This window comes from Gossypium hirsutum, chromosome A08, assembly GCF_007990345.1.
Source record: "Gossypium hirsutum isolate 1008001.06 chromosome A08, Gossypium_hirsutum_v2.1, whole genome shotgun sequence".
Lineage (NCBI taxonomy): Eukaryota > Viridiplantae > Streptophyta > Magnoliopsida > Malvales > Malvaceae > Gossypium > Gossypium hirsutum.
Window position 1 is genome coordinate 5,541,834 of NC_053431.1, and position 15,725 is coordinate 5,557,558.

The window sequence follows — 15,725 nt, forward strand, 5'->3', positions numbered from 1 at the left end:
ATCAAATTAGATATTAAGCCTTCCAAAATTTAAAATTTAAGCAGGAGAGATTCAATGGTGTCATTTCTCGCCATTGACTCTTCCAAAAAAAAAAATTCTCTCAGCCATTTGCCAAAAGAAAATTTTGTCCCACCAAATTAAATTATAAACATTATTTGAATTTATCATCCCTTCCAATTACAAATAAATTACTATTTACATAATAATAATATAATGATGACATAAACCTGTCAATTTTAACTCGAACTTGATGATTTGACTTGATTAACTCAATTTTATTATTAGAAGTCAACGACTTGAATCAAAAGAAGTAACTTAAAGTGACCCAAACTTAAATTAAATATTGTTGAGACATTTTTCAAGGAGTGTCTAAACCAATAACTAGACCAATGCCAATTGGTAGTAGCATTGTCTACTTGAAAAAACGGACATGTCTGAGTTGGCAAATTTTTGTAACAAACATGTTTTGGTTGTGCTTCTTGCTATTACTTTGGATGACTATCAACCAATCTTTAATATCTAAACTACACATAACAACTTATCTTGGAGATTTGTTTGGATTCAGATCAAAGTAATCAACTTCTCATAATTGGTGGATTGGATCGAATCGGGCTAAAGTAGAAAGTATATCCTCATTATTCAAGATTTATCCTGTGATGTTTTGAAGATATTCTCTGTGCAAGTTGTTCTGCTTAATTTGAGGGAGATTAATTGTAAAAGATATAGTATGTTAGCAAGTCTCATTTACTTATTTATTGTGAAGACTTGTATACATTTTGTAGTGATAGAAAGAGCACTTTATCTTATTCACTGTGGAACTTTTATATTAGCGCATTGAAGTGTAATAATCAAGTGCGTGACTTGGTTAGTGTCCTCAGTTTTCAAGGGAAAACTTAGAAGGACATGTTTAAATCTTAGGTACAAAAGTGTATAGTCGAAACTGATGAGTGTTCAAGTTTTAAAACACTTGTTGCATAAGATGCAAGATAATGAATATTCTGCCCTGAACTACGTAAATATCTCTTATGTTATTTATTTTATACGCCTTTCTATTAGCGCCTAAAACAATTGGCACAACTTTAAGCGTTGTTTGTGGCACTACTTATTTTCTGCATTCAAATATCAACTTGAACTCAACAACTAAAATCTTTTCAAAAAATTAATAAAAATAACACTTATAAACTAAATTATTATTTTATTTTTATATATAATTTGTAAATGTAACTATCATTTTCTATTATTATAAATATGCAATTTCGACTTCATATAGTCTTGATAGTAAATTCCAAAAACAATAAATACTTAATAAAAAATTGCTTTTATCTGTTTATGTTGGAGTAAAATTAATAAGTGAACGATGCAAAATTTCTGAATTTTTTATATATTTCAAAATCTCAAAAACTTTTGATTTTGACTTTATTTAATTTTAAAAAATTGAAATTTGATTTTTATTTTAATTTATTTAAAAATTTAAAAAATATCTTTGATAAAATTGTAATTAATTTTTTATTACAAAAATCTAATTGATTTTTACTTATCCCACAAAATTTTAACTAAAATAATATTATTAACAAAAAAATCTAAATTGGTTTTATATATATACAAGCCCGTTTAGCCCAACAAATCAAAGCCCCAACAAAAACAAATCAAGACCCAATGCCCAAGTTAAGCCCAATACCCAAAATCAGAAAAAAATAATAAACAAACCCTAGGTGCACTGCACCTAGGGACTTTTGACCAGCCGACGCTTGCAGCACCGCCCATGTCACCTCCACCGCCCGTGTACCTGCAAGAAGAACAGAGTAATCAATTGAGAAGCAAGTTGTAAAGAAATGGCAATAAAAGGCCAAGTTCAAAACCATTGTTTTCTCTCGGCAACTCATAATATATACGAAAAAAGCATTCGATCTTTTTAAGCAAAGAAAACAACAACTCTAGTGATATCAAAATAAGATAAACAGCATCAAAACAAACCCAAAGCCATCAGAAATAGAAGCTGTAGATCTAAGGCGACTCCTTTTTTTTTCCTTTTTTTTTGTTGTTATTTCATAACCGAATCTACCTATTATATAACCATATATATGCATAAATATACAATATAAACGAAAGAAAAACAAATACACTTTAAAACAGAAAAAAAAAGAAGAATTTTTTACCTTTCCGCGACGGGTTCGGCCACGGAAACCGGCAGCAGAGGAAAACGGTGAGAGAGAGAGAGAGAATGGAGACCTCTTTTTTTTGTGAAACATGCAGAAAATGAAAAAAAATCAACTTTTTAACTTATATAACGGTACCAAAACGGTACCGTTTTGGCCCTCCCCCCCAAGGCGCAAAACGGCGTCGTTTTATGGGTGGAGCGGGCTACCCGACCCGTCCGACCTTGGATCCGCGTGTTTTTGAAGCAGAGGGGTTATTTTCACTTTTGGCCCCTCCGCTTTCACATGACTTTGCAATTAAGTTTTTTCAATTTTAATCTTACCCAGGAATTTGTCCTGCTTTTCAACTTGGTCTATAGCCACGTGCTACATATTAAGACGGGGGGGAATATTACATTTTCAGTACTTCTAGGTTGTGCTTGTGTTGCAATTTGGTCGTTCTCTTTTTACTTCTTTTGAAATTCGCCCCAAAATTCGTTTTCGTTTTGATTTTCGTCCTTTTTTACCTTTTTCTCATTATTCTATGTTAATTTTAATATTATTCATAATATTATATTTTATTATTGTTATTATGTTTGTATTTTTATTATTATTTATTACCATTCTATCATTATCATTTTTATTTAATACTTATATATATATATGTTATATAGTATTATGAATAGTTTAATATTATTGTCTTTTATTATTATTAATGTATTTGTATGTTATATATGTATTCTTTTAATATATATTCGTTATACTCCATATTACGCATATATGTATTGGTATTATATTATGTCTATTTGTTCTTTTCAAATATTATATATGTATATATATATTATGTATATTATGTATATATTTTAATATATTATGTGTATATTTTGTTTTGTATTTCATGTACATATTATGTATATACATTTAATATTATCATATATTTATTTTCAGTATATATTTATGTAATGTTTATTATTATTATTATCATTATCTTTGCATTTTTACTATTATTATTATTATACCTTTCATTGTTATCACTATTGTATTATTACTTTTATTACTATAACATTTTTAATTACTTATACGCTATTACTTTTATATTAACTAATTTAATATATATATATTTTTTAGCGTACTTATTTTGCTTATATGTATCATTACTCTTATTACTATCATTTCATCATCTATTTATTTATATCCTTGTAAATTATTTCAAACATTAAATCATTCATTATTTGTATTATCATTATTATTATTACTAATATATATATACATACTATGTAATTTTTATTATATTACGTATATATTTTTATATATACTACGCATATGTATTTTTCAATATTGTACTATTATCACTATGTATATATATGTTTCTTTTATATATTTCTTATTACTTCTATTATTACGTAGGTACCTTGATACGTAAATGTATGTACTTTTATATCATTATGACCGTTATCATTGTCATTTTATTTTGCCATTTTTATATTTATTTGCTTACGTGTTCGATTACTTCGTTTTCCTCACGTATGTGTTTACATTCATATGATACTTAGCTTCGTTATTGTTTCATCTTCCATAACTGTTCATATTATTGTTTTTGACACTATCACTCCTATCATTATATTCTACGTGCTAATACCATAATTTACTTTTATATTTTACTATAAATCACATCATGTTTTTACTCGATGCCTTAAAACAATTCTTTCATAAAAGCAATATCCTGTATTTGGTAATTCGAGATAATCGTGCCCTAACTTACTAGGTTTTGATTTTTCTCATTTAACCTAAATAACGGAATATTCTTTTCAATTACAATACGAGTCTTAAAAATGCTTATTTTTGGAGATACGAGGTGTGGTGCCCTAACTCACCGGGTATGACATTTTGTTATCTCGAAATAAGATTTTTCACAAATAAAGGCAATATTCGGTGTTCGGAAATTCGCGAAAACGTACCCTAACTTACTGGGCTTCAATTTTCCTCGTTCACTCTAACTAATCGAATATCCTTTTAAAAGAAGTTAAAATACGTTAATTTTAAATAAAAGGCAAGCTCAGTTTTAAAGTTCAAGATGTCGTGTCCTAACTTACTGGGCATGATATTTTATTACTTCGAGATGAGAGAGTCCTTAACATCCGTTTAATTTATTCAATCATTTTTAAATTAGCATTAATACAAAGAGGGACCGTATTCTAAATTCTTTCAAGTTTTCAAATTTTCGACACTAAGACACTAATTAATCAACTAGGTACCAATTTTGGGCGTATCGAGGGTGCTAATCCTTCCTTGTGCGTAACCGACTCCCGAACTCATTTTTTGATTTTCGTAGACCAAAAATTATCGTTTAGTAAATCTTAACTTTTATTAAAATGATTAATTTAAGGTGATCCGATCACACCTCATCAAAAAAGGATCGGTGGCGACTCCCGTTTTTTTCGTTGTCATTTCCAAAATCTAAAGTCGATCCCCGTTTTTCAAAAAATGGTTACGACAGCTTGGCGACTCCACTGGGGAACAAAATAAGAGAGTCAAGCCACAAGTTGATTAACTTTTGTCTTTTTGTCGAAAATTGAAAATTTAGTTTTGAAATACGATCCTTTCATTGTATTTCATCAGCTATTTTTGTGGTTTATGATATAATACCTGTTGCATTGGTCCGAGCCTTTAAACAAGTTTTGCATATTGCATTGCATGACCGCTGTGGTCACACCCCTTTAAGTGGGAGTGAGAAACTACTCCTTCGAGAGGTTTTCACCTCCGTGCAGGATAGTGGATCGCTTTTGGGATACATCCGTACCTATGTCTTCGTGAGATTTTCATCTCCATGCAGCCATAGGGAAATGTATTCACTTGAACTGAACTCGGTCTGTATGAGCCTATAATGGGTGAAAATCGAGGAATCTGCTGGTTCAGGTACCTTTACTCTAGAACCGAACCCCATGTAACGAGCCCTAAGAACCCACCCTAGGTAAAGCCACTCTGAAACCCTAGTGGTTACCTGAGCAAGTGCTATATTTATTATTCTTTGTTTGCTTTGAACTGTGTAGAAATACTGAATTGCTTTGTTTTACTTTGATTTTATTTGCATGGCATTTTCATCACAACAGGTGTTGATTCGCATTCGGTTCCTAAATAGATAGCTTATCATGGAAAAGGGGTTTTTTGATAAAGTAGAAGACAACGCGGCTGTCCGGATATGGGCTAAGACAACACAAGAGAAAGGTGACAGTCTTACCGAGGGATACGTGTTAGAGTTATGGGATTTTACTCGGATCAGCGTAACTCAGAATAATCTCCAAGAGATGAAAGAAATTTGGGGTCAATGGGATAACGAGGTCAAACAGCTATTCTATTGTCATTACGGTGATTTACCTTATCTACTCGATGTCAAGGTAGATGAACACCTGTTTCGAGCCCTTGTCCAATATTGGAATTTTGCTTACAGTTGCTTCACTTTCGGGAAAGTAGATTTGGTACCTATTATAGAAGAATACACGACCTTGCTCTATTGCCCAAAGATTCAGGTTGACAGAATTTATTCTAGACCTGCTAACGTCCCGGTATTTTCAAAAAAGCTGATGAACATCACAGGGATGAGCGAACAGTGGGTGACAACCCGGATCAAACAAAAAAGAGACTGTAAATGCATTCCTTGGAATAACCTGAGGGATCTAATCTTAGCACACCCCAATGTGAAGAAAAGGGTAGATGTCTTCGCCCTGAGCATTTATGGACTGGTCATCTTCCCCAAAGCTTTGGGGCATGTAGACGAGGTTGTTTCTGACCTTTTTGACAGGCTTGGTAAAGGAACCACACCTGTACCCGCAATCTTGGCTGAAACTTACAGATCATTGAATGCTTGTAGAAGAGCGGGTGAAGGGAGATTTATTGGATGTGCACAACTCTTGCTATCTTGGTTCCACAGCCATTTTTGGAAAGTGGAAAAGGTCTCGTATTGTATCTTCTCTGAAAATTACTCTCCACTGAAAAATTTAGTGGCTACACCGAGGCGAGATGATATTATAGAAGAAAATTGGATGAAGGTTCTCCAAAATTTACAAGAAGAAGACATTGAATGGAGAACCCCGTGGATGGTTCTCGATGAAATATTATACTGATGTGGAGATTTCGATTGGGTTCCCTTGTTAGGAGTATGGGGAGCCGTCGGATATGCTCCTCTGCTTGCATTAAGATAGTACAAATCCAGACAGTTTACACCACCGACATATGGGTTAGCCCAGTGCGAGTTCGTGTTCACGGGGAATAATTACAAAAAGAAAGTTCGCGAGATATCAAATGCCTGGAACCAGACTCATAGAATGAAAAAGTTTGCTGCTAATCCTTTGACTACCCCTGAATACAACCGATGGAGGGATCAAAGGATTAATGACAACATCCCTATGTCAGATCAAGGGAATCCTCGGCCGATAGAAGAACACTTGAAAGTAATCCCATCTGAGCTAGAAATCATCAAGCAAGATTTCGAGAGAAAGAGTTTGGAGCTAGAGAAAAGGATCGAGCAATTGGAGGAAGAAAAAATGTAGCTGGGTTTAGATGTTGATGTCCAGAAACTATAAGCTGAAAGACTCAGAAAAGGAAAAACAAGGCTGAAGAGGACTTGGACAGTTTGAAAATAGACTATAAGAAGCTGTGCAGATCAATGAGAACCGCTGGGTTAGGAAAAACATCCGAATAGTGGCGACAGGAAGTTAAAGAAGAGTAAAGCAAAGCCAACCAGTGGGAAGAAAAATTTCGCGATGCTCAAGCTCGAGAAGGTGCTCTGAAAAGAAGTTTGGTAGAAAGCCAGAATGAAAAGGAGGGGTTAAAAATATGGGTATCAGAGTTAGAGAGGTCATTGTATCAGTATCGCTCGTGTAACTCTGTAATCGAGTTGAAAGCTAGTCAGAGCAGAATCGAAGAATTAAAGGAGAATATAGAAGAACTCAAAACAGCACTGCAAAATCGTGAACTTCAGAAAGAACTCATTGAGGTAAATAATGAGCGATTCAAGGAACAACTTCATCAATCTCAAGATCAGGTCCGGAATAGGGACTACGTCATGGTCGAAGCTTTGACTCAAGTGCGAAAAGTGGCTGATCACTTGCAAACGTTAGCAGTACAAGCCGATGTGCTGAGTTTAAAATACGAGTCAGAATCGGACCGAGGCCGAGAGCTAGCTTGGCTTCTTAGGCAGGTCAAGGCCTTAAGTATCAAGGCCAAGCCTTATATGTAATCTATTTTATGTAAAGAAACTTATTTTCTAGAAAAGTTACTCTAATGAAATCGAATTGGAATCAACGCTTTTTTGCATTCATCGTATTCATTACATTCATGCATCAGCATTGCATCATACGCACTAAAACTCACAAAAAAAACCCTAAAAATCATGGCAGTTACCCTGGAACATCGTTACGGTACAAGAGGAAAAACAAGAGCAATGGACCAAATGTTAGAGAGATTGGAACAAATGCAAAAAGAGATGCAGGATCAATTACAAACACGTATGCAAGAACAGCTTGCCAAAATCCAGCAAGATGTGAGGGACCAGATGCTGGAGTCCCAGAAAAGCATGATGGACCAACTAACGCGTTTATTGGCTGGCGGATTAGAAAAAGGGAAAGCCCCTTGATCAATGCGGGGGATGATAATAAAGATCCTACCTACCCTCCAGGTTTTTCCCCAGCAGACGTTCAGACACAACCTGATATGTATCCAAGAAGGCCATCGGTCACAATTAGACCCCAACCATTTCAGGCCGGTGTTTCGGCACCAATAAATTATCAGGCCGGCTCGGGCTCCAATCCGAAGGATAACCCGACCAACCCTGTGGTCCTCAATCTCGATGAAATAACAGAAACAGAAAAGACAAGGGTAAAACTCCCGAGAGAGCTGGAAGAAAGGTATAGATGGTTAGAAGAAAAATTTAAAGAAATGGAAAGCACCGACTATCGTGGTGGAATCGATGCTAACGAATTAAGTTTGGTTCCAGACCTGGTACTCCCTCCCAAGTTCAAAACTCCGGAATTTGAGAAGTACAACAGGACTAGCTGTCCCGAAGCTCACATCACTATGTTCTGCAGACGAATGCAGGCCATGTCAATAATGACCAACTATTAATTCACTGCTTCCAAGAAAGTCTGGTTGGGGCCACTTCTAGATGGTACAACCAACTGAGTCGCGCCCAGATCAGTTCATGGAAAGATCTAGCACAAGCTTTCATGAAGCAGTACGGTCATGTGGCAGACATAGCCCCTGATAGAATCAGTTTACAGTATATGGAGAAAAAGCATAATGAGAGCTTTAGGCAGTATGCCCAGCGATGGAGAGAGGTGGCCACACAAGTCCAACCCCCTCTGTTGGAAAAGGAAACCACTATGCTCTTCATTAATACCCTGAAGGCACCTTTTATTAACCATATACTGGGTAGTGCAACCAAGAGTTTTTCAGACATAGTAATGCCTGGAGAAATGACAGAAAATGCGGTAAGATGTGGGAAAATAAAGGCTGGGGAAAATGCCAAGAGGTTAGCGCCGAAAAAGAAAGAGCACCAGGTGAATAATGTGAGCTCATATTCGAAATCGATCACTATAAGCCAACCAAGGTCGACAACTACGGGACAGCAGGGCCCATCCAGACAAGAGCCCAACACAAAACAAAATAGGGAGAAACTCCAATTTACGCTCATTCCAATTACATACAAGGAGTTATACCAAAGTTTATTTGATGCACATGTCATGTCTACCTTCTATCTAAAGACAATGTAACCTTCATACCCCAAATGGTATGACGCAAATGCCCAATGCGAATACCATGCGGGAGCCATATGACACTCGATAGAAAACTGCACCACTTTCAAGAAATTGGTTGAAAGGCTCATCAACATGGGCATCGTAAAATTTGATGATACATCTAGTGCAGAGAATCCATTACCTAACCATGGGGATAAGGGAATAGATGCGATAATCGAGAGTTCGGGGAAAGAAATTAAGATGAATATTGTAGAAGTGAATACCCCGTTGAAAGAGATATGAAAGAAAATGGTGGAAAGAGGGTTGATAACACAAAATTCAAGGGTCAGACCCCGAGAAGCAAAGAATTATTACGAATTCCATGATCAAGAAGATCACGAGATTTAGAAATGCAGCGAATTCAGGGTTTTGTTACAAGGATTGATGGATAATAAGGAGCTGGAATTCTTCGAATATGTCGGGAGCCCAGAAAAAACAGATGTGTGTGCCTCCAAAGAAGGGTCGATGAAGGATGTTTACAAAGCCAACCACCCAGTGGTTGTCACATCATGTTCGAGAATGAATGAAGCTGGGGCACAAGTTGCGCGAAAGGTCATAACTCAGAAGCCCGTTGCTTTCCCTTACAAGGATAACAAAAGGGTACCGTGAAACTATAGCTGCAATGTGACATTCCCGGGAGAGGATACCCCGATTAATGCATCAGAGGAAGTTCAAGACGAGGGTTTTTATACGAGCAGCGGAAGGCGTTATACCCCAAATACAAAATTTGAGCAGGTTAAAGAAAAATCATTAGCAATTGAACAAAAGAAAGAGAAGCCGGCGGGGCATGAACCAACTGTTAATGAATTAGTGACTGAAAAAGAAGCCAAGGAATTCTTAAAATTTCTAAAGCACAGCGAATATAGTGTCGTAGAACAGTTGCACAAACAGCCAGCTCGTATATCGGTACTGGCCTTACTTTTAAGCTTAGAAACCCATCGCAGCGCATTGATGAAGGTGCTGAATGAAACTTATGTTGCTAACGATATCTATGTAAACAAATTAGACCGCTTAGTCAACAATATAAGTGCCGACAACTTTATATTCTTCAATGACGATGAAGTACAGCCAGGAGGCCGAGGATCGATTAAAGCTTTACACATCACGACTCGCTGTAAAGGGTACACATTATCGGGGGTATTGATTGACAATGGGTCTGCACTAAATGTCCTACCCCTATCTATGCTGAGTAGGTTACCAGTGGATAGTTCCCATATGAAGACATGCCAAAATGTAGTGAGAGCATTTGATGGCACGGAAAGGAAGGTAATGGGGAGAATTGAAATACCCCTCTTAATCGGGCCGACCACGTACGGGGTAGATTTCCTGGTCATGGACATTAAGCCTTCATATAATTTCCTATTGGGAAGGCCATGGATATACTTAGTAGGGGCAGTCCCTTCCTCGCTACACCAAAAGTTGAAATTGGTAACCGAAGGTCGGTTAGTAACGATCAACGCTGAAGAAGACATCATCGCAGCAATAACCAGTGACACCCCATATCTAGAGGCAAATGATGAAGCAATTGAATGCTCTTTTTGGTCTTTAGAGTTTGTGAATACAACATTTGTTACCAAAGGAAATAAGATTCCAAGGCCCAGGTTATCTGAGACTACAAGAATGGGACTACGGCTAACTATTAGAAAAGGGGCCCTACCCGGAAAAGGACTCGGGAGATACCTCTAGGGAAGGATTAATGCACCAATGGTGAAGGATAAACAAGACCGTTTTGGGTTAGGATTTAAGCCAGACACGAAACAAAGAAATAATGAGCTAGAAAAGAAGCAAGAAAGAAGGAGAGTGCGATTGAGCGGGGGAGAAATCAAATGGGAACCAATGATCTTCCCCATATATCGAAGACTTTTGTGTCTGGAGGGGTCATTCACTCCGAGAGGAAGACGTCGGGAAAGGAAATTGTGGAAGGAATGATGGAAAGTTTGGACATCAACGCCACATACGAAGGAGGAACTGGAGTAGAGAATTTGTCGGGCATTCGCCCTTATGAGCCGGGAAGTGTTTTGAATAATTGGACTGCGGAAGAGATTCCTGTAGTCTTTAAAACTAACTCAGAGTAATGTCCAAAACACACTTATTTCTCTAGGCCTAGGAGTAATAAGTGTCCTTTTGTGAAATAGGCTTATGTTCAAAGTCATTATTTCAATGAAATGCATCCTTTTGACTTATTCCGTACAACTATTCTTTTATTCTTTCATTCATGATCATACCATACATATCATTGTTCTTAGATTCTCTTGTTCTTTGTATCTTCCTTCGCACCTACAACAGGTCTCCAGATATCAACGATGTGAGTGACGTTGCTACTAACTCAGAGTCTCCTTTTGAGCAGGATATGTGTCTAGAGGGATCCCAGGACTTTGAGGATGACGTAGACTGTAACTTATCCCCTAATTTGTTAAGGATGGTAGAACACGAGGAGAAACATATTCTACCCCACAAAGAGACCGTAGAAGTCGTGAACTTGGGAGATGAACTAGAAAAGAAAGAAGTAAAGATCGGAGCTTGTATTACCACAGAGACAAAGCGGGACCTTATTGAGTTACTCCAAGAGTTCAAGGATGTCTTTGCATAGTCATATCAAGATATGCGTGGGCTAAGTACTGACATTATGGTACACAGACTCCCCATCAAAGAAGAATGCAAGCCAGTTCAGCAAAAGCTTCGAAGGATGCAGCCCGATGTTTTGTTGAAAATAAAAGAGGAGGTCAAGAAGCAATTTGATGCTGGTTTCATACAAGTAGTTAAGTACTCGGAATGGGTAGCCAATATCGTCTCCATCCCTAAAAAAGATAGAAAAGTACGGATGTGTGTAGACTACAGAGACTTAAACAAAGCTAGCCCGAAGGATAATTTCCCGTTGCCTCATATTGACACCTTAGTGGACAACACGGCAGGTTACTCACTCTTCTCCTTCATGGATGGTTTCTCAGGGTACAATCAGATCAAGATGCATCTTGAAGACATGAATAAAACTACATTTGTGACCATGTGGGGAACATTTTGCTATAAGGTGATGCCGTTCGGATTGAAAAATGCGAGAGCAACATATCAAAGAGCCATGGTAACCCTATTCCATGATATGATGCATAAAGAAATTGAAGTCTATGTCGACGACATGATCGTCAAATCTCGGATTGAAGAAGAGTATGTGCAAGTTTGAGGAAATTATTTTTAAGGTTGAGAAAATTCCACCTGAAACTCAATCCAGCAAAATGTACCTTCGGGGCCAGGTCAGAAAAGCTGTTAGAATTCGTGGTCAGTGAAAAAGGGATTGAGATTGACCCAAATAAAGTCAAAGCCATACAAGAGTTACCTCCACCGCGTACTCAAAAGGAAATTCGGGGATTTCTAGGAAGATTAAATTACATCGCTCGGTTTATTTCACAACTAACCGAGAAATGTGACCCCATATTCCTTTTCCTTAAGAAACACAACCCTGGTGTTTGGGACAAGGAATGCCAGAAGACTTTCGACAAAGTTAAGCAATATTTGTCTAATGCCCCAGTGTTGACACCACCTAGTCCAGATAAGCCATTGATACTGTATTTGACGGTATTTGAAAATTCTATGGGATGCGTGCTTGGCCAACACGATGAATTAAGAAAGAAAGAAAGAGCGATATATTACCTTAGTAAAAAGTTTATTGAGTGTGAGACGAGATACTCATTCATTGAAAAGTTGTGTTGTGCCTTAATCTGGACAACCCGAAGACTGAGACAATACATGTTATATGACACAACTTGGTTAATCTCTAAAATGGACCCTCTGAAGTATGTGATGGAGTCGATTGCCTTGAACGGGAGAATGGCCCAATGGCAAATTCTACTTTCTGAATTCGATATAGTCTATGTGAACCAGAAGGCCGTAAAAGGGAGTACGATAGCAGATTTCCTAGCCTCTGAACTTTGACTTCCCAAATGAAGATCTAATGTACATAGCAACCACTGAAAAAGACCCTCAAGAATGTCACCCTTGGAAGCTAAACTTTGACGGAGCATCAAATAGCGTGGGTAACGGAATCGGAGCACTCCTAGAATCCCCGAACGGAGATCATTATCCCTTCACTAGTAAATTGGATTTTGACTACACAAACAATATGGTAGAGTACGAAGCATGCATCATGGGAATTCGTGCGGCCATAGAGTGTAAAATCAAGGTGTTAGAAGTATACGGAGATTTTGCCCTAGTGATTTATCAACTCAAAGGTGAATGGGAGACAAGAGATCCTAAATTGATTAATTACCGAATGTTGATCCTTGAGTTAATTAAAGAGTTTGATGATATTGTCTTCTGCTACCTCCCGCGAGAAGAAAATCAGATGGCTGACGCCCTAGCAACTTTAGCCTCTATGATCAAGGTGAATAAGCAAGAAGATGTGAAACCAATCCAAATGAGCATTTATGAAGCTCCGTCTCATTGTTACAACCTCGAAGAAGAAGAAGAAGAAAATGATGATCACCCTTGGTACCATGATATCCTGCGATATGTGAAGAATATTGAGTACCCCGACCAAGCTACTGAGAATGACAAAAAGACGTTGAGAAGACTGGCCAGTGATTATGTCTTGGACGGGGAGATCCTATACAAAAGAAGGAAGGATCAGGTATTGTTGAGATGTGTAGATGCTATTGAGGCTAAGAAAATCTTGGAAGAAGTCCATGAAGGTGTCTGTGGGACACACGCTAATGATTTTACAATGGCCAGGTAGATTATGAGGTTCGGTTATTATTGGTCCACCATGGAAGGAGACTGTATTAACTACGCAAAAAGATGTCATAAGTGCCAAATCTATGGAGACAAGATTAATGTACCTCCTTCACCTTTGCATGTCATGACTTCACCATGGTCTTTCTCGATGTGGGGCATGGATGTGATTGGGCCAAATTTGCCAAAAGCTTCAAATGGGCATCGATTCATCTTTATGGTCATTGATTATTTCACCAAGTGGGTGAAAGCCGCTTCATATGCCAATGTTACAAAATTGACAATTAGCAAATTCCTAAAAAAGGAAATCATTTGTCGATATGGAATGCCGGAAAGAATCATATCTGACAACGCATTGAATTTGAACAACAGCACGATAGCGGATGTCTGCAGTCAGTTCAAGATCAGACACCACAACTCGTCACCATACCGTCCGAAGATGAACGGTGCAGTTGATGCAGCTAATAAAAACATTAAGAGGATTGTGGGGAAAATGATTGAGACTTATAAAGACTGGCATGAAAAGCTACCATTCGCCCTCTATGCTTATCGAACGTCTGTCAGGACTTCCACCGGGGCAACGCCTTTCTCATTGGTCTATGGAATGAAGGCGGTTTTACCTATCGAGGTCGAGATTCCTTCATTCAGAGTTTTATCAGAAGTAAAGTTAGATGAAGCAGAATGGATCCAGTCATGATACAATCAGTTGAATTTGATTGAAGAAAAGAGGCTAAAGGCTATCCGTCATAGTCAGATGTACTAAAAGCGAATGATGCGAGCTTACAACAAAAAGGTTCGTCCCAGAGAATTCCACGAGGGAGACCTAGTATTGAAAAAGATCCTGCCCATACAAAAGGATTTTAGAGGAAAATGGATGCCTAATTGGGAAGGACCTTAGGTGGTAAAGAAGGTCTTTTCTGGAGGAGCATTGATATTGGCTGAAATGAATGGTAAGACTTTACCCAATCCTGTGAATTTAGATTCGGTTAAGAAATACTTCGCCTAAAAAAAAAGGGAGAGGCTAAGGCGAAAACTTGCAAATGGCGCCTTGAGACCAAAGGAGGTTTGAGTTGAAAATCTGAAAAGGGCAGCTCAAATTTGGATCAAAGTGGGGCATACAGCAGTCTCGCTATGCCTAAATTAACAATGAAGGAGTATGCTACATCTCGGGGCATCTACAAGGGAACTCTAGATCCCCTAAACACACATTGGGCAAAAAGGGAATCCTCAGGAAGTTTGTACAAAGAAACTCACGCTGCGATATCTGGGGCACTTATTTGCCTTCTATTCATTTTGTATTCCGGCAATATTTGTTGACCGTTGTTAATCTATCCCCTTCAAATTCTGTTTCTGACAAGTTTCAGTTCTGTCATTGTTATGATCTTTTTCAAGCATTTTCCATTGAAATGATGATTAATGGACTAAAGTCATTTTTGCAAAAAGAGTTCTGCATATTACTCTGAAAGTCTTTAAATAGTACAAGAACCTGAAACAGGGCTATTATTTAGAACTAACCAAACTTAAAGATTGGAAACATTTGAGAAGAAAGAGTTTAAATTGAGACTACCTCTTTGGGTTTTCTGTTCAAAGATCTAAGCTGAACAAGAAGACGGGGGACCGTTTTAATGATCGAGCCTTGATGAACAAAAAGTAATGACAACCCGAAAAAAGGGATTCATTCTCACAACATGCTGCACTTGTGCATTCATAGATCATTCGTGACACATCTAGTTAAGAGCATTTGATTCATTTTGATCATAGCATCCTAATTATTTGGCATAAGCATAGATACATGAAACTGATTTTACAGATCATGTTCCTCAGAGGAAAGTGCAGTGGAATCAGTAAATCCACAAGCCTTAAACCCCGAAGTAGTAGGGTAATAGGCTGAATTTACAGATCTTATCTCCATAAGCAGTAGTGGAGTAGATCGAATACGGTGGGCTTTAACCCCCTAAGCAGTAGGGTAACAAGCCGAATTACAGATCTTGTCTCCCTAAGCAGTAGTGGAGCAGATAAAGACGAAGGACCTTAACCCCTAAACAGTAGGGTAACAGGTTGAATTCACAGATCTTAA

At 37.6% G+C, this 15,725-nt stretch overlaps 1 long non-coding RNA gene across 1 annotated transcript; it reads right to left on the reverse strand.

Moving 5' to 3' along the window:
• Positions 1–1,547: 1,547 nt before the first annotated feature.
• LOC107953583 (uncharacterized) lies at positions 1,548–2,295 on the reverse strand. The gene is made up of 2 exons (XR_001699250.2): positions 2,157–2,295; positions 1,548–1,786 (listed from the first exon to the last, which is right to left on the reverse strand). It is a non-coding gene; the product is annotated as an uncharacterized lncRNA (long non-coding RNA).
• Positions 2,296–15,725: the final 13,430 nt, after the last annotated feature.